Source organism: Sus scrofa, chromosome 14 (genome assembly GCF_000003025.6).
Source record: "Sus scrofa isolate TJ Tabasco breed Duroc chromosome 14, Sscrofa11.1, whole genome shotgun sequence".
NCBI classification, from domain to species: Eukaryota; Metazoa; Chordata; class Mammalia; order Artiodactyla; family Suidae; genus Sus; species Sus scrofa.
Window position 1 is genome coordinate 99,268,905 of NC_010456.5, and position 27,452 is coordinate 99,296,356.

General features: G+C 38.3%; 1 protein-coding gene across 8 annotated transcripts in view; it reads right to left on the reverse strand.

Annotated features, from left to right (window-relative positions):
• SGMS1 (sphingomyelin synthase 1) overlaps positions 1–27,452 on the reverse strand; it is a 310,846-nt gene that overhangs the window by 121,639 nt on the left and 161,755 nt on the right. For all 8 annotated transcript variants that reach the window (XM_021071757.1, XM_013983509.2, XM_021071761.1 and 5 more), the window contains one exon: positions 27,081–27,224. The gene's annotated coding sequence lies outside the window, so the exon portion shown is untranslated. The remainder of the gene's footprint in view (positions 1–27,080; positions 27,225–27,452) is intronic.

Below are 27,452 nucleotides of genomic sequence, written 5' to 3' on the forward strand. Positions count from 1 at the left end.
TGGAAGGCCGGTGCCAGACCATGGAAGAAGGATCCTGCCCTCACACTGGTGTGCGTCCTCCTATTCAACTATCTCTGACTCAGACCCTCAGGTTCCTCTCTGACCACACACATCCTGTCACCCCATCCTTACCATTTGGAAGAGAAAGTGGGCCATAATTACCAAGGAAGTAACAATCTTATAAATGGTGATTAGGTTCCCTGACTGGCCTGTAAAGGCCAAATGCTGACATATTTAAAACATCAAGACCATCGTATGAGCTATTCTATGACCCTACTCATCACAAAATAATTTTAACAAAGAGTATTTTATATGTGATGTAATGGACTTATATTAAACACTCTATAAAACCCATGTTTGGAAAGACAAGTTAGAGACTTTGTTAGTGGTTTTAAGAACAAAGTAAAAATTCAAACATCTAAAGTTCTATCTAAGCTTTGCTAATATGGGTTCTTTAGAAATCAAACATATATATTCTAAAATATTCTGAGCAAGTACTGACTGCTTCTACAAATTAATTCAAGTAACATTTCTCCAGCAGAGCACACAGCTAAGCCTCACTGAGCCAGAGACCACTCACCTCAACAGGCCATCTAGCTACATACAAGCAGCCACTGGTGGGGAGGAGTCCCCTTGTGGCTCAGCAAGTTAGGGATCCAACGTTGTCACTGCAGCAGCTCGCATCACTGCTGTGGCACAGGTACAATCCATGGGCGTGGGCAAAAAATCAAGAAACTGGTGGGGCCATCCTACAATCACATCATTTGAAAGCTGGAAAATCCTCATTAATCTTCTCATCTTGGCCTCGCAGTTGACAGATGACGCCACACAGACCCCCAAGACTGTAGGCAACCTGTTCAGGGTCACCCAGAGGCACAAATGGGGCCTCCTATTTCCCAGGCTTGTTTATGCTCAAGTCTACCAAACTTTAGCTTCAACTCCAGACATAATGAAATCAGTGGTATCAAACATTCCATGAGGAAAAAAATTAGAACTAACTTTCCATGACAGTATGAAGTTTCTACCTCTGAAAACAAAGCTCCATGGTAAGAAAACAAACAAACAAACAAAAAACACTGAATAAACATTCATATTAAATGTTCAATTCATTCTTAAAAGCAATGCACAGGATTTCCTAGGTAAACTGAGATGCCCCTAAAATAGGCTGCCTTTCATGAGTGATCTGCTTTTTTTAAAATAAATTTTAAATAGGGAGGAAAATCAAAAGAGAGAGAACAAACGCTTGTGCAAGGGTGTTTATTACACTGCTTTATAAATCCGCACTCCTAAATTCACTGATTCATTACACAGACACATTCATTACACATACGCTTTCGCATAGTAGGTGCTGTTCATATGGAGCCTCTTTGGACATACGCAAATAATGCTTACTAATATTTTCAGCAGAAATAACCACATCTAAACAAGTAACCACTGCAGAGAGAGAGATTTCTAGCATGTGTTTTGGTAGGCTATTTTTTTTTTTTTTTTTTTTTTGTCTTTTTGCTATTTCTTGGGCGGCTCCCGCGGCATATGGAGGTTCCCAGGCTAGGGGTTGAATCGGAGCTATAGCCACCGGCCTACGCCAGAGACACAGCAACGCGGGATCCGAGCCGCGTCTGCAACCTACACCACAGCTCATGGCAACGTCGGATCGTTAACCCACTGAGCAAGGGCAGGGACCGAACCCGCAACCTCATCGTTCCTAGTCAGATTCATTAACCACTGCGCCACGACGGGAACTCCTGGTAGGCTATTAAGAATGCAGATTGGAGCTCCCTTCTCTCCTAGAAAAGTCCATATTTAAAATTAAAATCAACTTGTTTTTCTCTGTAATAATACTGCCTTTAGGCAGCAGTGGGGCTTACCAAAACAAAGGGGTTAAACACCTGCCAGCGCCTATCCTTCCAGAACTCCCTGTAGGGAACACTCTCAGTAGCATCAAGGAAAGTGGTCTTTCACTCAACATTCTCCATCCTAATTTTTCCCTCAGGACCAAGAATAAACATGTGTTTAAAACAAACCAAAGTAATAACAGTAATAAGGCTTATTTTCTCCCAGGTAGCCAGCAGTTTTCTCTCCCCCTGGACTTATACCTCTACCCTCATTAGGACACGACTTAACCCTCCCATGTTCTAAATGCCCCTGAATGTTCTGACATGGTACTTAAATACTGATGTTACTAAAGGTGAAAACAGACAAACTGCTTACCAAATGCTAGGCAGGCTCTTTTCTAAAAGTTTCACATGTACTAATTCATTTAATCTTGACAACAGCACTATGAGGCATGTTGCTATTATTATCCTAGTGTTACAGAAGATGAAACTGAGGTAGAGTTACTGAGAAGGCAGGCAGTTATTCATGCAACACCTCCACTCAACAAAGAGTTAGCAGAGTTAACACTCCACTCCCCTTGCCTCATGTCTCCATGCAAAGGGCTTTCCATTAGCCCAACAGTCCAGTGTCCTCCCAACCTCGCCCCTGGAAGAGAAGTGAATTAACTGAAAGGTGAGCTTTGAAAAGGAAGGGCTTGGACAGTGTGGCCCAGACTCTCCAGAGTTCCTCCCACTTCAGAGTGAGCCTGCCTACTGATGGAGGCAAGTTCAGGCTGCTCCCTCCCACATCACGAGGTGGAAATTGGTCTTGCTCAAGCATGAAATACCAGAAAGCCCACTTGAACACAGTCTTCCGATCAGCTATACTACCAATAAACCTCTGCATGCATGTCTAACTCCCACTAGTAAGGCCATTGTTCCCAATACCGGGTAAGAAAGAAGGGGTTAATCAACTGTTCATTCTCTCAAGCCCTGACACAAATAAGTTTTAAAACAGAAACGGGTGGCAAGATCTTTGTGAAAAAGGTAATTTTTTTATACAAAAAAGAAACTCTCCTCAAAGAGATACCAGAACATAACACAATGCAGCAAGGCATCTGCAGAGTTGGGTCATTGGTGAACCTGCTCTTCTCACTGTCAGGTGGCATCTACAAGACAAGGCTATTCCTCTACTTTCTTCTCAGTATTGGACCTCAAAACACCATTTTCTTTCCAGACAGATAAAATGCACACAGGTAACCTTTTTTGCCGTCATTCCCTAATTTAAGAGAGTAGAGAAGTCCTTAGCATGGGGAGCTGCATTATTTTCACAAAATAGGCAATGCATTTCAATAGTATATATTATCTTCAGCCTGACCAAGTCCATATTTGTTATCAACTGCATGACATCATAGAAAAGACAATGACAAAACTACCCACAACTCTTATCATCCAGGAATACAAATGTCTCTAATTTCTAGGGTTATCATTTGATCTTTCCTTTAAACTCAAAATGCAGTGCTTCTGATATTAAAACTACATTTAAAGGGACTTTATCCAGTAATATTGATTTTTTTTCTGGCTTCGGACAGATTTTAATGCAGGAAGATTGCTACAAAGAAGTTTCTCTCATGCTCATCAGTTAAAAAAATAAAATAAAGCAAATATGGTTTCAGTTAATGATAAAATTTGCATTATCCTAGGCCCTAGTATATTCAAAGATATTCAGCTGGATATTTTTAAAACAAGTATCTGCACAATTTCTTTTTGTTAAGTAAATATATGCAGCATATATAAAAGCACAAATATTCATATACCTATAGAACTGCTTGAACTAGTTGTATAAAAAAACAGATTATAAAATACCTAGAATATGGTCCATTCTTATACATTAAAATAGGAAAAATAACCAAAAGGTTGTCTGCCCCCAAAGTGGCTGTACATGGTAGAGGAATTTGGGTTAATTAATTAATTAATTTATTTATTTATTTATTTATTTTTTTGCTATTTCTTTGGGCCGCTCATGTGGCATATGGAGGTTCCCAGGCTAGGGGTCCAATCGGAGCTGTAGCCCGTGGCCTACGCCAGAGACACAGCAACGCAGGATCTGAGCCATGTCTGCAACCTACACCACAGCTCACAGCAACGCCGGATCGTTAACCCATTGAGCAAGGGCAGTGACCGAACCCGCAACCTCATGGTTCCTAGTCGGGTTCGTTAACCACTGCGCCACGACGGGAACTCCTAATTTAATTTTTTTTTCTTTTTATCAGTATTGTCTTCTTTTTATACAATGACTGCATTTTCAAAGAGTTTTTAAAAGTTATTTCAAATAAAATCTCTGCTGATTAGGCAGTACTTCAAAGCTGTTTGAAAGAAACAATATATATAGGGAAAAAAATAGAGTTCCCATCGCGGCTTGAACCCAATTAGGATCCATGAGAATGTGGGTTCGATACCTGGCCTCACTCACTGGGTTAAGGATCTGGCGTTACCCTGAGCTGTGTTGTAGGTTGCAGACGCTGCTCAGAACCTGCATTCCTGTGGCTGTGGTGTAGGCCTAGGTGATCCCTAGCCTGGGAACTTCCATATGCCATGGGTGTAGCCATTAAAAAAAAAAAAAAGAAAAAGAAAAAAAGACACATACAGTGAAAATGTGAAACAGGGCAACACTGTTATCATTTAACAAAGCTTTGCTGATAGAGTTAAAAAAAATGTTTCTGACCCCCTTAAATATTCATCTATTCCTACCAGTATCATAATGATGATACCTGTTTCCATGGTGCAGACAAAAGCAAAAGGGACCAATGCTGAGGGTGTTAATTTTGGTTTCTAATTACATCCTTACTTTTCCTGGAGCATTTACATATTTTAAGTTGGCCTAATTTCTTTCTGGTCTTGGTCTCTGAGACTGCACTAACTTACCTAGCTGATTTAAGTGACCAAAAAGCATTAAGAGTTTTACACTGAAGTCTTTAAATACATATACTAAGTATATTTAATTAGAATTCTTATGATTATTGTTAACACCGGCCTACGTCTAAATCAGAGAGTTACCAAATTTCCCATCTTAGAGTATATTTTAATATCATATTTCTTTTCATAAATCTAATTATTTCATAAATATTGTCTTACATTTAAGCAAAGTTCCATGGCCAGGAATAAAAGTTTCATCCATTATTCATGAAACTTGAAGGTATTTTTAAACTCCAAATGAAAATGAGGCTCAACATCTTTTTACAAATGACTGAAATAAACCCCACAAAACAAATTACTTAAGAGATTTGCTTTATGATGGCAAAATTGCCCTCCATCCAATAACAATGATAAACTATGGACTAATATAAAGAGCAACTTTGAAGGCACTGGAAAATAACCAAAAGCAGGCATAAAGTGGATAATCTACAACCCTAAAATAAAGGAACCACACTGGATAACAATTTACATTTATACAGCTTACTCTGCGAGGGCAAAACCAACTCTATGCTGCAGAAGATGGAACTCAAGCAGCAAACCACAGTCTCATTGGTCAGAATATAGGCCTGCCAAGGTAGCTAAAAAGTGAGAAAAAAAAATTCCCCCAGATGAGGAAGTCATGGAGGGTGAAGCCCCAAGTATGCAAATAAATTCTACACCAATTCTATGCTAATTTGGGTTTGCTAAACCCAAAACTACAAGACTCTGAGGATCCCAGAGAGAAAAACAACAGCTGAAAAGTTTTCAAAAAGCTCAAAGATTCCAACAGCTGCCCACCTCAGAGGAGTTTAAAGCTCAAGATGTACCAGGTTTCAGAGGCCTGGTGAAAGTCTCAGACTTTCCTGTGAAACCATAGAAGCACCATGGCTTAAGGAATAAAGAACATCCTGACTAGAGGATATCTCCTGGGAGATATAGACAAAATGGAAATAACTAGCATAAAAAAATGGGCCCACATACTATTCAAGATGATTCACACTTTAATTGCTTATCTGAACAAAACTCAACTCTCCTTGAGGGAACATAACAGATTCCCAAATCTTTACAATGTAGCATCTTCAACTTCCAGCATACAATTAATTGACGCAAAGGGAAAATGTAGCTCCATAGTTAAAGATAAATCAGTGCACAGAAATAGACCTACAAATAATCTGGAAGGTGGAATTAGAAGACAGGGACATTAACAGTGCTAAACATATTAAAGGATTCTGCAGAGGAAGATAGATACAGTAGGTAAAGAAAAAGAAAATCTCAGGAGATTATAGAAACTTGGAAAAAGAAATTTTAAAACTTAAAACTACACTATCTGAAATTAAAAAAAAAACATACTGGATTTTAGATTAATAGCATTTTGAACACGATAGTAAAAAAGGACTGGTCAACTTTAAGATATGTCAGTATGAACAATCCAGGCTGAGGTACAGATTAAAAAACAATTTTTAAAAAGAGCCCCAATGACCTATGGGGCAGTATCAAGTGGTCTAATTTAAATGTTAAAGCAGCCAGGCCAGAAATTTTTAAAACAGAGCCCAAACAGCAATATACCAAAGCAGAACACTAGGCCACAAGGAAACCTCATCTAGCTGTGAAAACCAAAGACAAGAAAAACAACAACACACATGAGAATAATAATCAGATGATGGCAGACATCTCATTAGAAACAGGAGGCTAGAAGACAATAAACAACATCTTTAAATCACTGAAACAAAAGGGAAAAAAAACTATCAACCTAGAATTCTATATACAACAAAATTACCTTTCAAAAACAAAGGAAAAATTAAAACTCCTCATATAAATAAAAACTGAGAGAATCTGTTGCCAATAGGCCTACATTGTAAGAAATGATAAAGGAAGCTCTTCAAGTTGAAGAGAAATGATACCAAAAGTAAATTTTAATTTACAAAAACAAATGAAGAACCTTGGAAGAGGAAACATGTAGATACAACATGAAAGACTATTTCAATTTCCTTAAGACACCCTTAATAGATATACAGTATTAAATATACTGTGCATGTGCAAATACTTTATATATACTTAATATATATTGTATTAAAAGTATAATACTGTATTGTATAGTTTGTTTTTGCAGGACGCATAGATATAAAATGTTTGAAGATAATGTGAAATAGATGGGGAGGGGCAAATGAAAGTTTACTGTTGGTTTCTTACATGTTTATATTAAAGTAAAACATTAATTCAAAAAGACTTTTTATTAAGGGTAAATATTATAATCTGCAGAGGAACTATAAAAATGATGCAAAGAGATGTAGCTGAAAATCTAAGAGAGAAATTAAAATGTAATACTAAAACATATTCAACTAAAAAAAGAGAAGGGAGAAAATTTGACACAGGATTTAAAAAATGTCTAAAAGATGGGACAAATAGGAAACAACACAGTAGTAGATATAAAACTAACCATAACAATAATTACAGTAAATAGACTAAACATTCCAACAAAAAGGTAAAAATTGCCAGAAAAAAAAAAATCAAAAATACCCAACTACATATTACATACAACAGATGAATTTTAAATGAAAAGACCCAGACAGATAAACAGGTGGAAAAGGATATACCAATGTGCCTTTAATACAAAAACCAGACAAAGGTAATAAAACTATAGAACTATATCACCCAGAAGAAGACATATACATAGAAATCCTCAACGAAATACAGTAATGGTGTAAGAACAGATTAAAAGAACAAAGCAGCAGAATAAAGGCCAAAAATAGATGTATGCCTATATGGTCAACTGATTATTTTTTTCTTTTAACCAAGATGCCAAAATAATTCACTGGGTATACGGGTGGTCTTTTCACCAAATTAGATAGGAACAAATAGATATCCATACGGAAATGAGAAAGAATCCTGACCTCTCCACCTCACATAGAACTAACAATAAAAGCTAAAAATATAAAGCAGAAAAACATAGGAGAATGTCTTTGTGACCATGAAATAGGCAAAGCACTATGGATAAAAGAAAAAACTGGACTTCCTCAAAATTAAAACTTCTGCTTTTTGAAAGACAAAATCAAGAAACTGGGAATCTGGGGTTAATAAATGCAAAATATTGCATTTGGAATGGATAAGCCGAGATCCTACTGTATAGCACTGGGAACTAATATCTAGTCACTTGTGATGGAGTATGATGGAGGATAATGTGAGGAAAAGAATGTATATTTATATATGTGTGACTGGGTCACTTTGCTGTACAGTACAAAATTGACAGAACACTGTAAACTAACTATAATAGAAAAATAAAAATCATTATTCAAAAAAAGAAAAACATGAAAATGAAAAGACAAGCACCAACTGGAAAGTCTTTATAATACTTGTAGTCCTGACAAAAGACTTGTATCTCAAACACATAAAGAACTACTATAAGAATTAAAAAGTCAAGAATACAAAAGTCACATGACCCACTTTTAAAAACAGCAAATGACTTGACTAGATACTTCAATAAAAGAAGACAGAGAAATAGCCAGTAAGTGCATGAAAAGTTTTTCCACATCATTATCATAAAGGAAATCACAGGAAACCACAAGATACATTACACCCACTAGAATGCAAATCATATCAAGTGTTGCAAAGGCTTGGACAATTTTGGAAATTACCATGTATTGCTGAGGAGTATTTCTAATTATATAATCCTTTTAGAAAAATGTCTGACAATTTTTTAAATAAAATTAAACGTGCACTTATCAAGCAATGTACTTCTTAAGAACACAGTCAAAAGAAATGAAAACATAAGTCCGAATGTTCACAATACTTATACTCATAAAGGCAAAGAGTTATAACCATCCAAATGTCCATAAATAGGTGAAGAGTTAACTTCAACAATGGAGGAGCTCCCGTCATGATGCAGCAGAAATGAATCTGACTAGGAAACATGAGGTTTCAGGTTTGATCCCTGGCCTTGCTCAGTGGGTTAAGGATCTGGCGTTGCGTGAGCTGTGGTGTATGTCACGTGAGCTGTGGTGTAGGTGGTAGATGCGGCTCAGATCTGCCATTGCTGTGACTGTGACATAGGCCAACAACTATCAGCTCCAGTTGGACTCCTAGCCTGGGAACCTCCATATGCCACAGGTTCGGCCCTAAAAAGACTAAAAAAAAAAAAAAAAAAAAAAAAAATCGAAAAACAAACCCACAATGGAATACATACAATAACATAAAGAAACAACCTATTGATACGTATAACAGCAAGTATGAATCTCAAAAATACTGTTAAGTGAAGCAAAAGAAGCCAGACACACAAGTACTTTCTGTATAACTCTACAAAGTTCTGCAAGAGGCAAAACTAAGTGCTGTTGACAGAAATCACGTTATCGTTTACTCATGGGGTGGGACAACTGGCTGGAAATGACACAAGAGAATTTTCTGGCTGATGGAAATGTTCTACATCTTGATAGAGAGGTTGGTTCACTAAACTGCTCACTTAAAATTCGTACATTGTATAGAATGTAAAATTATACCCAAATTAAAAGAAAGCTCATGTCTGTCGTGGCTCAGAGGTAACAAGCCCAATTAGTATCCAGAATGCAGGTTTGATCCCTAGCCTCCCTCAGTGGGTTAAGGATCCTGCGTTGCCCTGAGCTGTGGTGTAGCCTGCAGACGTGACGCGGATCCCACCCACGTTGCTGTGGCTCTGATCCGACCTTTAGCCCCTTAGCCTGGGAACTTCCCTATGTCACAGGTGCAGCGCGCCCCCCCAAAAAAGAAAGCTCATAAACAATTTTCTTTGAATTAGATGTGAAAGATATACGGTCTCTCACAAGTGAGAGCTATTTCTCTTATTACTTTGGGGTACAACTTCTAAAGCCTCAAAAACAAAAGATGTTTGTGTTCAGTTTAGTCATGCTGTTTTTAAAATATACACCCAAACAAAGCAAAGGAAAAAGAACTATTATCTTCTTCCTATCAAAATACTGTTTTTTAAAAACTATTTGTTCCAACTTAGAGGAATTAAAAGCAACCTGCCCTTTAGGTTTTATCTAATTTTATTTATCCCATTAACAATTTAAAGTTTACTTTTAACAATACAATGGAAAAAGGACACAAAAAATAAACTACAAAACATAAATCCACATTTTCTAATATCTTATTCATTCCAAAATACTGATTAAATTCCTACTGCATTCAAGGCAAGACGACAGTCACTAGAGAAATGAAAATGAAAAACTTACACCTTACTGTTGAAGAGTTCTCAGTCTGGTGGAAGAGAAATTAACATAAAGTGTAAGTAAATAAATGTTCTTGAATTTAAACTGGTAAAGACCTCACTGGGAGAAAAATACATCACTTCTTTTCCCTCTAAAATCATAACATTTAATATTGATTAATAATATACAAGACATAAATATAGTAAATTCAAATATTCCTTTTGAAGGACATATTAAGTTTAAGAAAGCAAAAACTTCAGTAACTAACAACATATAACTATGTTTCTTAACTCAAGAAAAAACGACCCATATACCTTTTGAAAGAAAATAACCTCCACAGCGAAGGGGATTTGCTAACCGTGTCTTTGCACTGTTTGCCTCCATCCTCCATCCCAGCCTCACAGCCGCTTTGCCTGGGGTGGGTTCCTATGGGAGGTCAATCTGAAGGCTCGTCAGGCTATGCCTCAAAGTGAGGAGATGGACTGGGTCAATTCTCACTCTCAGGATTCTACCTGTGATACAAATCCCTTCCCTTCCATTCTCTCCTGATCCTACATTTGTCCCTCTACTGAAACCACCCATTTCAAAATCAACAATGACCTCCAACATCGCTAAAGCCCATGGTCGGTTCTCAGTTCTCCTTTAATACGACCTATCAGCAGCATGAGACATGCTTGGCCTCTTGCTTCCACTTGAAATGTTTTCTCTACTTGGCCCCCAGAACACCACACACTCATCATTGCAGTAGTTTCCTCTCTCTCTCCTTTGTGGCTTCTTCCTTATCTCCATAAGTGCCCAAAGTTTCATTCAAGTCTCAGAACTCTTCTCTATTATCTAGGTAAGCAAGTTTCCAAACATTTTGGTCTCAGGACAACTCTTTACACTTTAAAAAAATTAAGAAAACTCAAACATTTTTTTGTTTATGAATGTTATAGCTATAGATAATTATGGCAAGGAAATTGAAAAAAGTTAAAAGTATTTATTAATTCCTCTAAAAGCAACTATAAACCCATTACATAAATAACATTTTAATGGAAAATATATTTTTGTTTTATAAAACATACTATATGTATTAATAAGAAAATAGCATCATTTTACATCTTTGAACATCTCCCTAATACCTAGCTTAACAGAAAATAGCAGATTTCCTTATCTGTGTCTGTTGCGATGCCAACACATAGACCGTGGAAAACACTAATGTACTGTACACTGTATGTCTTAGTACTATCATAGAAAGTTTCAACTCTGTAGACCTCCCTATAAAGGTCCAAGGAACTTCTGGGTCCCTACTATACTTCAGGAACTACTTTAGGTGATCTCATCCAATCCCATAGTTTTAAATCTCACCTCTTCTAGGGCAGCTCTCAATTAAAAAGAGACTTCTGGGTTGGAGTCCTTGAACTTCAAATTCAAAGCACCAACTGCCTACTCATTATTTCCACTTAGCTGTCTAACAGGTATCTATTTGAACAAACGAAAACTCTACTCCCCACTGGCTCACAACCTCAACATTTTCTTCCTGCACTTCCCCCCGCATCTCAGTAAATAATAACTCTAAGTTTCCAGCAGCTCAGGTCAAAATCTCGGGAGGAAATTGGAATGTCTCTCTTCTTTTCAAATCCATTCCTAACCCACATCCAAATTCTATGAGCTCCCTTCAGGAACATATCCAGAATCCTACCACTCCTTATCTCTCCACTACTCCTTCTACTCTTTGCCACAGCAATTTCTTTTGCCTGAAACCTCCTTCCCTCAGACATCCTCAACTGAGGCTTGCTCTCTCCATCTGAAACCCACCACACTGAAGATGCTGATCTCACCAGCACTCCATACCCTTTCCCTGATTTTTTTCCCTAAAACTTGTCATTAACTAACACACTTGTCTGTTCATTGTTCTCCTCAACCCAGTGCAATGAGAAGCGAGCCTCTGTTTGGCTCCATCCTGTATCCCAGTGCCCTAAACAGCGTCTACCAGGGAGTGGGTACTCTATGTGCATTGTCTGAGTGGATGAACACAGATGCCAGGCCAAGCGGAGTTGAAGGTGAAGGTGATGATGCGGAGAGGCCAGGAGAGCCGCATGCAAACCAGCACTTTGAGGAAGATGAAATGATAAATGTGGAAGAGGTAGCCCCATCAAATAAAAACTATGAATGAAAGGAGACAAGACCTGCCGTGGGAGAGCACCACTACCAGGGCCACAGAACAGATTGCCTAATATTTTACTTAAACAATAGCTCTTAAAATCTACTCTAAACATGCAAACATCTTTGGAACAAAAATGCTTCCCTTGAATGTCACCTGAATCAATTCAGTACAATCCTACACTCTTTATGGACTCATTTGTTATACAAAAAACAACAAAAGGTCCATACAAAGAAAAATGATTAGCCTACTTGGCCTACTTGCCAAACTTTCAGCCTATACCCTAACTTTTCAGTCACTCTCACAAACTGGTTCCAGGAAGGCAACAACACCATAATAGTTATACCAAAGCAGATTTTTTTGGCACTGAAATTCAGTGAATCTGACTGGAAAAGCCCACCAAACTTCCTTGGGTCAGGATTCTAAGAATGAGTGTCAGAGTTACTTTACTGCAATTAATGTCGAAATCACGATGCCATAAACAGCACATTGGTTAACAAATATTTTATCCAAAAAAGAATTTTAAGGATCGTTTTCTTCATTCTAACAAAGAAATAAAAGTAGCACAGAAGGACCCGAATCACAGCTAGTACCTCCAAATTCAGGTGGCCAGTGCAGAACGACGGCAGTCATTTGCTAACCCTCTTAGAGGGAATGTAAGACAAGGGGGGGAAAGTGCTCGGTACTAGGTATGCCCCCATCCCATCAGCAAGTCTCTGGGTTCACAGCCCATGTGGTACCTTCACTTCACCTGCTACCAATGTAATGTTTTCATCATTCAGACTTAAAAATGACACAGAGATCCTAGTGAATGCCTTCTTCACAGGTTCCACATACACAAAAACAAAAAAGCAATGTCTCTTAACAGAATGGAGCAAAAGTTCTTCATCTCTGCTACTGTCATATACTCTCCCTTCTAAACTGCCGCCTATGCCAGCTTCTGCATAATCCGGAGTGTACCATTTCGAAATCTCACAAATAAACAAGAACAGGGGGATTTTTAAAGCAAAATAATTAAAAATTTCAAAGAAAGAAAAGGAAAAGCAGAAAGAGTAGTTCACTAAAAGGTTTTTTTTAAAAAAAAAAAAAAAACAAGAAAAAACATTTATTAGCATATGTATTTCCATGACACCTGGGAGCAAGAGAGACAGAACAGAACTAAAAGGGGTGGTTGGACATTGGCCTTATTCAGCCTTTTAACAAAGAACAGTACATTTTTGAAAAGTTACACAACAAGACTTTGAGTTTCTGGGAAGCAAACTGTGGAAGGTCAATATATTGGGAGCAGTAATGGCAGGTAAGGGCTTCCAACAGTGTGAGTTGGATTCCTCTGGTTCCATCTCTGGGTGATTAGGGTCTAGAGTCCTCTAGGGTCATCTCAGGTGACGAAGAACCACCCTGCCCTTCCTGGTAAAGAGGGGAAACATAATATTTCTTCGTGTGTTCCCTTCCCTCATGGCTCAGTGGGTTAAGAACCCAACTAGTATCCTTGAGGATGCAGATTTGATCCCTGGCCTCACTCAATGAGTTATGGCTCCTGCATTGTAGGTAGGTCATATTGCGGCTGGGATCTGGCATTGCTGTGGGTGTGCTATAGGCCTGCAGCTGCAGCTCCCATTCAACTCCTAGCCTAGAACTTACAAGAGAGAGGATTTTTCTTTGTTTGTTACTTTTCATGTTTTTTCAGCTCAAGATAAACCTTTTATCAAAGTGACATATTTTGTCATGGTATATTCCACCACCCTTCAACCTCAGGTGTCAAAAATCCCCTCCCCGGAGCTACCGCTGAGGCTCAGTGGTTAACGTATCCAACTAGCATCCATGAGGATGTGGGGTACGATCCCTGGCCTTGCTCAGTGGGTTAAGGATCTGGCATTGCGAAGAGCTGGTATAGGTTAAAAGGTTTTTCTTAACCCTCTTAAGAGATCTGAAGAAGGAGGTTCTACTCTTGAGTTTCTACTAACTGAGCTGAGAAAACTGATCTGTTTTACCTACCAAACTATCTAGTACTTTTGTGTGACAGTAGCGTGGTTACGTATTCAGTGTTAATGAGGTATAACACACTTTGTTAGGAGGGGCAGAGCTTCCTAAGATGAATAAAAATTTCCTTTCAGAGTTGCCCAGAGCAGGAGAGCACCGGCTTTGACTCTAACAGACCTGGATTTGAATGAGCCGTTCAGTGCTTTTGAAATGCATTGCCTTGAGTCAGGGTGAATTTTGGTTTCCTGGATTTGAAATAAAGTCTCCAGGCCCCTGTGCTTATTACTGTCCCCTTGCGTGGGAAGTTCTTGCCCCAGATTGAACAAACTCCTTTCCTCTCCTCCTTCATGCCCTTACTTAGATGTTACTTTCTCACGAAGGCCTCCCATGCCCTCCCTACTTGGTGCAACAGAGGACACATTACATACACACACACACAAACACACACACACACACACACACACACCCTCATTGATACTCACACTCCCACCCACTTCTCTGCTTCATTTTTTGCCAGAACCCTGATCATCTCCCAGCATGCCAGTATTTTACAATAAGTAAAATAAACCTTATCTAGTTTACCCTCTTCAGATAAACCTTATCTAGTTTATCCTCTTTTTCAAAGTAGGCCTTAAGCTCCACAGTGCAGGTTTGGGATTTGTTTAGGTTTTTTTCCCCCCCTTGCTCACCACCTAAAATATCTAAAGGAGGGCCTAGAACATAAAGGTAACACCAATAGTTTGCTGCATGAAGGAAACTCATGAAGGTCTCTTCAGGCTTCTAGGGTTCTCACTAGAGACCATGCAAATAAAGACCTTGGCCATGACAGACTTTATCATACAGCAGAAACTGACACAACATTGCAAATCGACTATAACTTAAAAAAAAAAAAGACCTTGGGATATAAAAGGCACTTAGTAAACAGAAGATATTATTTTTAGAGACGAGCCTATCTGAAACTGTTATATTTTTTTAAATAGTGAGAAAAATAATGTCAGAAATGGCACCACACAGCTAACGATTAAGTAGCTAAAGAAGGAAAAAAGAAATAACTCCTATAAATTCATGGGAGGGATATCATTCTGAGATATTCTACATGAACAGACTAAGAAATTTATACATTTTTATACAGAAAACAAAGTTTAAGAGGGGAGTGAATTTGAAAACAAAGTCTAGATTATAAATAGATGTTATTTATGTGTTCTTCACCCAAACAGGACCCAATCACTGAAAAAGACAACTAAGTTTTAGTTTACTTTTGATTACTCACTTTGACAGAAGAGTAAAGCAAGAGAATATTGAGAATATCAGGACAATAATCATTTCTTCAAATATTTTTATTAACCATTTCTTTCCTGACTGTGTGGAAGTTTGAATTAATTAATATTTTTAATAAATAATATTTTTACATTACATTAATGTTTTACATTATATTAATAATTAACATTTTTCCATCAAATATTTTTGGAAGAAAAAGATTCTATAAATGAACTGTTACTTATATAATATTTGTTTCTATTATGGTTTTTTCCCCCCAAGTTAATACAGGTAGTTACAAATATATACAGGCAAAAACATGCAATATATCTTTGAATGTGATATAAAAAATTATTAGAGTGTCCCACGATTAAAAACATCTGCACAAAAAAAGACTTACATCAAGAAACGTTTCTTCATTTTACTTAAGGATTTTTTAAGAATTCTTCCAAAATTGGTGAGCTTTCTTTGTTAACCTAAATTTTTTCAATTTATTAAAAATATCAGTTATACAATTTTCAGAAAGGTACTCACTGGATGAAAAATACAACTCTGATAAGAAAACACTAGGAAAAGTCTATGTTCTCAAATTTTGAACAAAAAATATAAACAGTGATGATTTGGATTAAATAGTCTAAAAGCCTGAAAATATTTATAACATGGGATGCAAACCATTTTCCTCCTTAGAAACTATTTGCACCAATGCCAATTCAGAGTAAACATAACAATGTTTTAAAAACAAACAACCATTTTTTTCATAACTAAATATGAAGATCTGTTAAGCTAACACATTTTATAAAATTAAAACTTCCAAATACAGCTACTCAGAAAATCATAATAAACATCTCTAAGACCTTCAAATGTTAATCTTAAAATTTCTAATCATAATATGGTCTTATGTAAGTGTGCAGCTGACAAATCATGCTATTAAATCCAACTGGCATTCTTACCATGTTATGTTTCTGATTCCTTCCATGGCAAATATTTAAGAGACACTACTCATTTCCATAATCTCAAAATACATAGCTGTTCCAGGCAATCACTGTCCTTACCCTGATGACCTTAATCTGAGTTTTCTACCAATGCCATCAATACTTACCACCATACTACATGCTCAAAAAAAAAAAAAAAAATAGTAATAATAAGATTCATTAGTTCAAGTCATGCCAAGTAGATTGCTGTTTCCAGGAAACTGTTCTAATATAGCAATGCAGACTGATGGACGGACCAGAAAAGGAGCATAGCAGAGTTACTCCTGATAGTAGGTCCTCCTCTGCAAAATTAATCTAACAATTTGAGGCATCTCAAATCAAGAAAACTAAAGCTCAGGACAGACTGTGTGAGTCACTTAGGTTACTGAGTGGCACATGTACTTGTTACCGACTTCTCTCAGATGGCAAAGCTTCTTGCTATACTCCTATTTAGTGCTCAAACAGTACTGAGTCAGCCCAGTTCCAGAGATCTCTACATTGTACATATAAATCATAACACTGAGAATTTCTTCTTGAGACTGACTTCTTTTTTGTATCACTGGCATACTCTATTAATTGCAAGTATTTTTGCTTTCAAATAATAGTCTGCTACTTCAGAATCAAATGAAATAACACTGAATAAAAGGACCAACATCCATCAAAGCCTCTCAGGACATCCTCATGTGGATCTGTGGCAGAGATCACCTAAAAAAAATACAACAAATAACCCCCTTATAGTGGGGGAGTTACTTAGGAATCACATCTTACTTATAAGCATTAACTTAGCTGATATTAGTAAAATACTAGATAATTAATCAAATTAATGAGAAAAAATAAATTTCATCTCAAATAGTGCGTCAAAAACATGAAGGTCCCTGCCAACTCAGAAAGCACATTATAGGTAATTAGTTTCCACCTTATTCCTGACCTAATCCAACTGTACACAGCAGACATTCAAATCAAAAGTGAGGCTGGGCTTGTACCTACATTTTTAATAATTTTTGAGCTCTTCTCATCTCATCCATTAGAAGCACCCAATAGAAACAAAGCAACAAAAACAAATCTTCCATTTCTGCAGAATAACATAATACAGATACCTTAAACTACTCTCCCAAATAAAAATAACTAAAGAAGAAGAAACTAGAACATCTTTTTAAATGCACCAGTGAGGTGACAACAAAGTCAGAGACAATAAAAGCAGGAAAGCCACGAAGTAAGAAAGCACCAAACCCAGAACCAGAGTGGTCCCCTTGAACTTCCACTGTAATGATTACATGGAGCAAGAGAGGAGATAAAACTAGGACCACTCGAGATAGTGGGTTTAACAGGTCCCTGCATAAAAGTGGAACTTCACAGAACTATATTCTCAGGATATGGGTGATGAGAAATAATTTTTCTCCAGAAGAGAAGAAAAACTGCTTTTTAACCCCAGCACCATTTTGGAGGGTGGGCTGAAGTGTGGCAGTGGTCTGGACAGAAAAATCTCTCTTGAGAATTCATAGCCAACAACTAGTACTCCTGTGGTTTTGTGGTCTAAATTCATACTGTGCACTTCAAGAAAGCTCAAGCAGGGAATTTAATTTAAAGATTGTCCAGATTGATGGTGCCTACATACACCTGCAGAAGCAAATATAAATACTCCCTTGAAAATTTATCCTTAATCTAAACTATAAAGAACTTGCAGAGAAAACTTTCAAGGAATATAAGCCCACAGTAAATAAATCATAAACACACAAGGAAATAAGATGCCATGAATGGGCACCAATAGAAACAGGCAAATGAGGAGTTCCCATCATGGAGCAGTGGAAACGAATCTGACTAGGAACTGTGAGGTTGCGAGTTTGATTCCTGGCCTCGCTCAGTGGGTTAAGGATATGGTGTTGCCGGGAGCTGTGGTGTAGGTCACAGATGTGGCTTGGATCCCAAGTTGCTATGACTGTGGCTTAAGTCAGCAGCGGTAGCTCCAACTGGCCCCCTAGCCTGGGAACCTCCATATGCTGCAGGTGGGCCCTAAAAAGCAAAAAAAAAAAAAAAGGAGAGAAAGAAAAGAAACAGGCAAATGAAACCAGATCTAGAAAGACTTCAAATATGAGAATTATTAGCATAAATAAGAATTTCTAATGTATCTCAATTAAAAATTTTTCAAAAGGAACAAAATTTTATTTAAAAAGTCTACCAAGCTGTCTTGAGAAAGGACCAAAAATAATGGTTAAAGATTTTAAAATTAAAAACTCATCCTACAAATCTTTATTGAGTACCTATGTGCTAGGTGTCATACCTTTGTCTAAACTCTGGGGATAAAGCAGTAGGATTAAAAAAAAAATTAAAGTGAAATTTGAAAGTATAAAAAAATCCCTTTCCTATCAAGGACAATTTAAATAGACTAGAAATAAATTGAGAAAAGAACTGGTGAACCAAAAGACAAATGCAAAGAAACAGCTCAGAACAATAACATAAAGACAAAGATAACAAAAATATGAAAGAAGGACATGGAATGGGAAGTGAGAAAAAGTCTAACATATGTCTCCTAGAATTTCACAGTGAAGAAAATATAATGAAAGAGGAAGAGGGGTTATTCTAATAAATAATGATAGAATTTTCCTAACATTAATCTTTAGCTGGAAAACCAAAGGCTCTCTTGCGGGAATTATAAAAAAAAGAAAAAAGTAAAAAAAACTCCCCACTTAAATATAAACAAACCACAGAATACCAAAGACAAGGCAAAATCTATAAAGCAGCCAGAAAGAGAGCTGATCTATTTCAACTGAAATTTGAAATCTATAGGATTTAAACAAATAAAAAAGAAAAGAGAAAGTTCCCTTTATGGCTCAGTTGTTAATGACTCCAACTAGGATCCATGAGTAGGTGGGTTCAATCCCTGGCCTCCCTCACTGGCTCGGATCCCAAGTTGCTGTGGCTGTGGCATAGGCCAGCAGCTGTAGCTCCTATTCGACCCCTAGTCTGGAAACTTCCATATGCTGCAGGTGCAGCCCTAAAAAGCAAAAGAAAAGAAAAGATACCAGTTTTCCAAATAGCAGCTTGAGCAAAGGTACAGAAGAAAAGGGAAGAGAACGTCTGGATGGAGCCAAAGGTCTGCAATGGGTAAAATAGGGATAAATGCTGAGTAATAGTATTGGAAAGATGGGGTGAAAGCAGATTTCAGAAGGTCTGAAAGAGTCTGGTATTCAGCCTGAAATGGGGGGACAGTCATCCCTAAAGGCTCTGAAAAAGAGAATAAAATTATGGATGTGGCATCAGAAAAACTAACCTATCAGCTGAACCAGAGGCAGAGATACCAAGTGGAAGCCTATTTAAATAAAAAGACCATCCTATGGCAAAAACATAAAATGGGAGAAAGATAGTCTCTTTAGCAAGTAGTGCTGGGAAAACTGGACAGCTGCATATAAATCAATAAAAATAGAATACACCCTCACACCATGCACAAAAATAAACTCAAAATGGCTTAAAGACTTGAACATAAGACAAGATACCACCAAACTCCTAGAAGAGAACAGAGGCAAAACATTCTCTGACATCAACCATACAAATGTTTTCTTAGGTCAGATGCCCAAGGCAACAGAAATAAAAACAAAAATAAACCAGTGGGACCTAATCAAACTTACAAGCTTTTGCACAGTAAAGGAAACCATTTAAAAAAAAAAAAAAAAAAAAAAAGACAAGCTATGGAATGGGAAAGAATAGTTGCAAATGATGCAATCAACAAGGCCTTAATCTCCAAAATATATAAGCAACTCATACAACTCAACAGCAAACAAACAAACAAACAACTCAATTGAAAAATGGGCAGAAGACCACTTCTCCAAAGACATATGGATAGCCAACGGGCACATGAAAAAATGCTGAACATCTCTAATTATTAGAGAAATGCAAATCAAAAACTACAAGGAGGTACCACCTCACACGAGTCAGAATGGTCATCATCAAGAAGTCTACAAATAACAAATGCTGGAGAGGGTGTAGAGAAAAAGGTGCTCTCATGCATCGTTTATGGGAATGTAAACTGGTACAACCACTGTAGAAAACAGTATGGAGTTACCTCAGAAAACTAAATATAGAAGTACCATATGATCCAGCAATCTCACTCCTGGGCATATATCCAGACAAAACTTTCATTGAAAAAGATACATGCACTGAAAAATAGCGGCATTTGTAGCAGCATGGATAGACCTAGAAATTATCATGCTAAGTGAAGTCAGTCAGACAATGAGACACCAACATCAAATGCTATCACATGTGGAATCTGAAAAAAGGACACAATGAACTTCTTTGCAGAACAGATACTGACTCACAGACTTTGAAAAACTTATGGTTTCCAAAGGAGACAGTTTGGGGGGTGGGAGGATATACTGGGGGTTTCGGATGGAAATACTATAAAACTGTATTGTGATGATCATTGTACAACTATAAATGTAATAAATTCATTCAGTAATAAAAAATTATTAAAAAAAAAAAAAGTCTCTCCAGGAGTTCCCATCGTGGCTCAGTGGAAATGAATCTGACTAGCATCCATGAGGATGTAGGTTCCATCCCTGGCCTTGCTTAGGGGTTAAGGATCTGGCGTTGCTGTGCACTGTGGTGTAGGTCGCAGACACGGCCCAGAACCTGTGTTGCTGTGCCTGTGGCTGTGGCCAGCAGCTACAGCTCCAATTTAATCCCTAGCCTGAGAACCTCCATATGCCACAGGTGAGGCCCTAAAAGGACAAAAAAATTAAAATAAAATAAAATAGTCTCTCCCACCACTCTGTCACCTTATTTTCTTTTCTTCGTAGCACTTACCCATGTCTGAAATGTTCTTGTTTCTCTAGTTCTATATCTTGTCTCCCTGAACCACCCTGTCCCACTCTCACTGGACTGTTAAGACCATGAGAGAAGGGATCTTGTTTGTGTTGCTCACTATCCCAGTCTAGCATCAATAACAGTGCATGGAACAAAGTTGAGGTGCTCAATGATGGATGGACAGTGAATTAACATACCCAACACTGGAGCACTATATGCTTCCAGGAGTACCATTTATTCATATCCTATGGGTTGTACAGAACACAGAAAGAATCGCCTTATACTACGACAGAAAGCAGGCCATGAGCTGTGGCAGTCAGAACGCAGGCAACTCAAATGCTATCTGGCGCCAATGCGTCCCATTACATTTGAAAACTGGGTATAATTTACCCCTCTCCTGATAGGGGCATCAACTGTCCTATAAATAAACAACTAATATTTTAAATTATTAACTGAGAATTCTGAGCTCCAACTGTAGATTAGCCATTGTATATTCCTTAGTCTTCCTTGGTTACAAATGTCTTTCTGGGATTTCCCATCATGGCTCAGCAGTAATGAATCTGACTGGTGTCCAAGAGGACACAAGTTCAACCCCTGCCCTCACTCAGTGGGTTAAAGATCCAAGGTTGCCCTGAGATGTGGTATAGGTGGCAGGCTCAGCTCGGATCTGGCATTGCTGTGGCTGCGGTGTAGGCTGGCAGCTATAGCTCCGATTGAATCCCTAGCCTGAGAACTTCCATATGCCATGGGTGCAGCCCTTAAAAAAAAAAAAAAAAAAAAAAAAAAAGTCTTTTGGGAAATTCTTTACTTAATCCACTGAGCTATGGCATAAACACAGCTAAAGTGCTTGATTCAGAAGGGGTCAGTTCCGTGATTCATTAATATCAATCTTAGGAGAGCCATCCAAAAGGCTTTTAAAAATCTAGGAATAGATAATGAAAATTTCAGATTGTCAGGCTCAGTTTCACACATATCACTCTGATAGCAAAAATGCCCACTACTACCCACATGAACCAGATCAGAGAGACCAGTCTCCTAGGGCCTTTAAGAGGTTACACTTAGCACCACTCACTGACCCATCACTAAAGTTACTTTCTACAACCAGTGTTTATAAAAGCAATCACTCCATCTCTCCTAACCTTAGAACTTCTGAGCCATCTCCATCAAATTGCTGTCCTTAAAGCAGATAAGCCTATGGGAATTCCAACTGGAGGCCCTAGTAAGAACCAAACCCAAGGGGGGACCATGTCCCTTGAGAAGAAGTACAAGCATGATGAAAACTGGAAGTAATACTGTGTGAACATCTATTTTTCCTCTCTTTTCCTCCTCCTGTAGGTTCTATAGCCCAGTGATTCTCAGTCTTCACTTCTTAAGCAGCAGGAAAAACTTCACGGAAGTTCAATACATAAAACAAATAAAAGCAGAGCTGTTAGCTGATGGGACAACAAGGAGCTCAAAGGGCTTGCCCTCTTTGCTCACCTAGAACCCACCCCCAGGTATACTGGAATCACAAGGGCAATAAGGAACCAGGTCTGAAAAATACTGGCCTGGTGAGGATTTTGATGATGATAATGATGATAATTTAACTTAACAGTGATGTCCTTAAGAGAAGAATAATAAGGAACAACACATTATAGTCCCAGCTTCATACCAGCCTATTCTACGTAGAGTGGTTCTATGAAATGTTCACCCATCTCAGCTCTAGGCACCTTCTGCATTTGGGAACTTGGGTCCCTATCAGCACAGAACTCCTCAGGTCAGGAGAAGCCACATTTGCACTGCACTGTGAAGGTCTCTTCAAGAGATTGCAAGAGAAGCATCACTCACAAGGCTTGGGGTTTCAGGGAGACCATGTGAAACATTCAGTCAAAAGAAGGGTTGGGGGGATGCTTAATTAACTAGTACCTGAAGCCTTAGGTACATTAAGGAACTAGTAGGGCCAACTATTTGCAAAAAAATTGAGATGTTTCCTCTAACCATGGAAAAACTGAAGTTACCTGTCATAGATGGGTTAGCTCAATTAAAGAAAAAGGAGGTTTCAAAATTTACAAGTCAAAGGGAATTTCCAATGCTCCCTTCATACAGCATTTGAACTGAGAAATTTCCAAGTCAGGCTCATTGCATAATGTGACAAAGGAAGGGATCTGGGTTTTGTCATCATATTCTTTTTTTTTAATGGCGGTTTGCTCCCTCGACATGCAGAAATTCCAGGACCAGGGATTGAACCCATACCACAATGGCAACTTGAGCCATAGCAGCGACAGGTTAAGGACAGATCCTTAACCCACTGAGCTACCAGATAGCATTTTCTTATACAAAAATATATAAACATAAATATTCTTCTCCAGAGTAGGCAGGATATCAGAAACTAAGCAGTGGTAGCGCAGCACAAAACTGCACCTTTTTTCACAATTTGAAAAAGCAATAATAACTTACCATATATTTTACATTAGACATAATTAGATTCTTAACCCACTGAGGCACCAAGGAACTCCTTGTCATCATATTCTTAGCCATCATTAGTTATTTTACAAGATATATGAAAACTTGTGGCAATTATGGAGTTCATTTATTTTAATACTTCTGTCCTACCTCTGTGGCCTAACTTGGAGAAATACTAACTAAACCAAATGAGGATTAGGTCTACTGAATAATAAAATGGACTAACTTATGTTATTGCCCATGTGGAATACTTTGTAGCCACTTTTTACCACGTTGTAAAAGAAAACTTAAAAACATGGGGCAAATACTAGCTATACTGAGGAAAAATGAGTGTTCCTGCTATGATGCAACAGGATCAGTGGCATCTCTGCAGTGCCAGGATGCAGGTTCAATCCCTGGCCTGGCATAGTGGATTAAGGATCCAGTGTTGCCACAGCTGCAGTATAGGTCACAAATGCAGCTTGGATCTGACCCCTGGCCTGGGGACTCCATATGCTGTGGGATGGCCAAAAAAGAAAAAAAGAAAGGAAAAAAAAAAAGAGTAAAAATAGATCTAGAACATTATGAATCTAATTTTGTAGTTTTTACAAGGTATACATATTCATTAAGAATAAAAACCAGAAACAGACACACCAAAATATTATCAGTGGCTACCTCTGAGTGGTTTGTATTTTTTTGTTTAAATTTGTCCATGCTTAACAAATTTTCTATTTTAACTCAGGAAAAAAGTATTAAAAACAAAAAGAAATTTTACTTATAGTTATGGATACAGTATATCCTGAGTTATAAGGTATGTATATTTCATTAATTCAAGACTCATATACAAACTCCAGAGCTGTATGATTGTGGAGCCAAACTCCAGCCACAACCACTTTGGAAGAAACAGCTGCTCACACAACTGCTCAAGTGAGCCAAGCCTAATTGCTCCTGGCAGCATAGTAGGCACAGTGTGGGAAAGGACACATGGCCAGGTGGGCACACAACCCGGTTCTCAGTCCATCGTAAGAGAACTGTCACTGTTTGGATGCAACCCCATCAGTGGACTGCACCAAGCCAATCTAGAAGCCTTTGCCTCTGTGAGGATGAGGCTTATTTCACTGTTTGTTTTAAGACTGCCTTTGTATTAATGAAAAGCACAAAAAAAAAAATCCTTGGACATGTCCGCAATGTAAATGTCACTGATGTGTAATCAGTGGGGCAGCTTAATTTAAGGCACAGTCCATGAAATCAGACAAATCTAAGTTCAAGTTCCGGCTCCACCATTCCCTCACTACAGGAGCTTGGGCAAGTTTCATGGTGTCATAAGCCTCAGTTTATTCATCTTTCAAAGAAAGTTGCCACACCAACCTACCAGGGTTTTAGTGAAGATTTAAAATATTTACCAGTATATTACAACATCTGCTAATTTAATAAAAATACTTTATAAGTCTAAATACACAGATTTTTCAAATCATGTCATCCACTACTAGAAAAAAAAACAATAGATACTATTTATTCTTAAACTCACTTAAACTTAAAACTCACATCCATAAGGGTAACTTTCCAGTTACACACACTGAAAGTGATCGCTTGAACCAAAACTAAGCACTTGAATAGATGCTCTACATTTTAAAAGATTCAAGCTCTGAAACAAGTTTGTAAACTACATGAGAAGATTGTAGGCAAAATCTCACTATTCCTCTTCTATATCATCTTCACTAACTTATTTTATTTTATTGTCTTTTTGCCTTTTCTAGAGCCACTCCCGCAGCCAGGCCAGGGGTCTAATCAGAGCCATAGCCAGCGGCCTACACCAGAGCCACAGCAACGCGGGATCCGAGCCGCGTCTGCAACCTACACCACAGCTCACGGCAACGCCAGATCCTTAACCCACTGAGCAAGGGCAGGGGTCAAACCCGCAACCTCATGGTTCCTAGTCGGATTTGTTAACCACTGAGCCACGATGGGAACTCCTTTACTAACTATTTTAAAAGGAGCTGGGTACTGGTGCAAATGTCACAAGCATGACAAGATTTTATCAGAAATATCAAGGCCCACTCATCTCCTATATTGGCCTCATAATCAATTAAGAATGTAGCAGTAAAGACATCAGAGCCTACGTTAGAAAGAGGGCATGTTTTAAGTGTCTCATAACAATTACATACTCTCAGTAAAATTAGAAAATAATTTATTTTAATATGCTAATTAAACACTGTAATTATAGATATAAACCAAAGAGGAAACCATGAAATGGGAAAAAGCAGCAAATAATGGTGAAAATAGTAGAGCAGAAGGTTAAAATTTTATAGACATTGGGATAGTTTGAAAACCCGCCTTCAAAAAAGAGGGGAAGCACATTGTTCGTTGTCTTCACTGCACACTGTACAGGGCAGGACAACTGAGTGCTGGTTCTCATATCTGCCATTTACTCTCTGAGAACCAAGAGGCCAGTTATTTAGCCGCTTGGAACCTCAGTGTTTTAATCTAGAAAGTGGGACTTGTTTAATGTTCTCATGATAGTATAATGACCAAAGACATAAAATAGTTGGCACAGGGTACAGTTAAAGTATTTATTGGGGAGTTTCCATTGTGGTGCAGCAGAAAAGAATCTGCCTAGTAACCATGAGGTTTCGGGTTCAATTCCTGGCCTCACTCAGTGGGTTAAGGATCAGGGTGTTGCTGTGAGCTGTGGTGTAGGTCGCAGACACAGCTCAGATCCTGCGTTGCTGTGGCTGTGGTGTAGGCTGGCAGCTGTAGCTCTGATGCAACCACTGGCCTAGGAACCTCCATATGCTACGGGTGTGGCACTAAAGAGTGGGGAAGAAAAAAAAAAAAGTAAAGTACTATATTGGTAGATGTGGGAGGTGGGAGGGGGTAAAGGGTCAAGGTGACATATAACATGACATAGGCTATGCCATAAAAAAGGAGCCAGTGCATCAAGAGGCACATCCACTTAAGGTCACAGGTTATGAAATAATGGATGACTCTGACCTTGACAATAAGTTTGGTTGAGGAGATGAGAATTGTTGATATAAACAAGAAACTGTTAACATTGTAACTTATGGGGATCAGTGAGACAAGCAGGTCAAAGGTAATAACTAACAGGGAACCAGTGAATCTGATGTAGCCACCAACCAATCAGACTCAGATGCAGCCTCGACTTCACTCAGGGTAGAGAAAAACCAATAAATAACAGCTGATTCAAAGGACACACATTCACTGAGCTTTGACACTGACTGCCCTATTCCCAGAAGAGAAGACAGTGACGTCTCCAGCTAGAAATTTACTTTTGCTTTCATCTGTCTAGAGTCAAATGTGGCCTTTATCTTCGTTATTGTTTGTCAGGTGATAGGAAGGATTCTAGAGGAGCTGAGTCAGAGGTGCTCAAGAAAGAGTTAAGAGTGAATTCTCATCAAACTGTCGCGTTTAGGGAATAGCCACTAGCTTATCTGAGGCTAGAGGGTATGGGACTGCTTTAAGAAGGTTCCCAAAGAATGGCTCAACCTCACTTTATACAGCGGAGCAACCACACTAGGTTCAATCCAAGTTTTAAGTCATTACATACCTCCAACAGCTACTGTTTTGCATCTATCCCTGGGTTCCTTTGAAATTATTCTCATGTACGCTCCCTGAGGCAGGGTCTTGTCTTTGATTTCATGAGCTTTCCAACCAGTCGCTTTTATGCATCCCAAGGAACTCAATGGTGCACCTACAACAGAAGATTGATTTAAGCTTAACCACTTTGAAAATGGAATCATGAAATTCCTATGTTAAAAGAGACCTTATCAATCCAGTACACCTCACTATAAACTAAAGCATTTAAGTTTGGTGTATTTTTTTGGTTTTTTTGCTTTTTAGGGCCACACCCACAGCATATGGAGGTGCCCAGGCTAGGGATCAAATCGGAGCTGTAGCCACTGGTCTACGCCACAGCCAT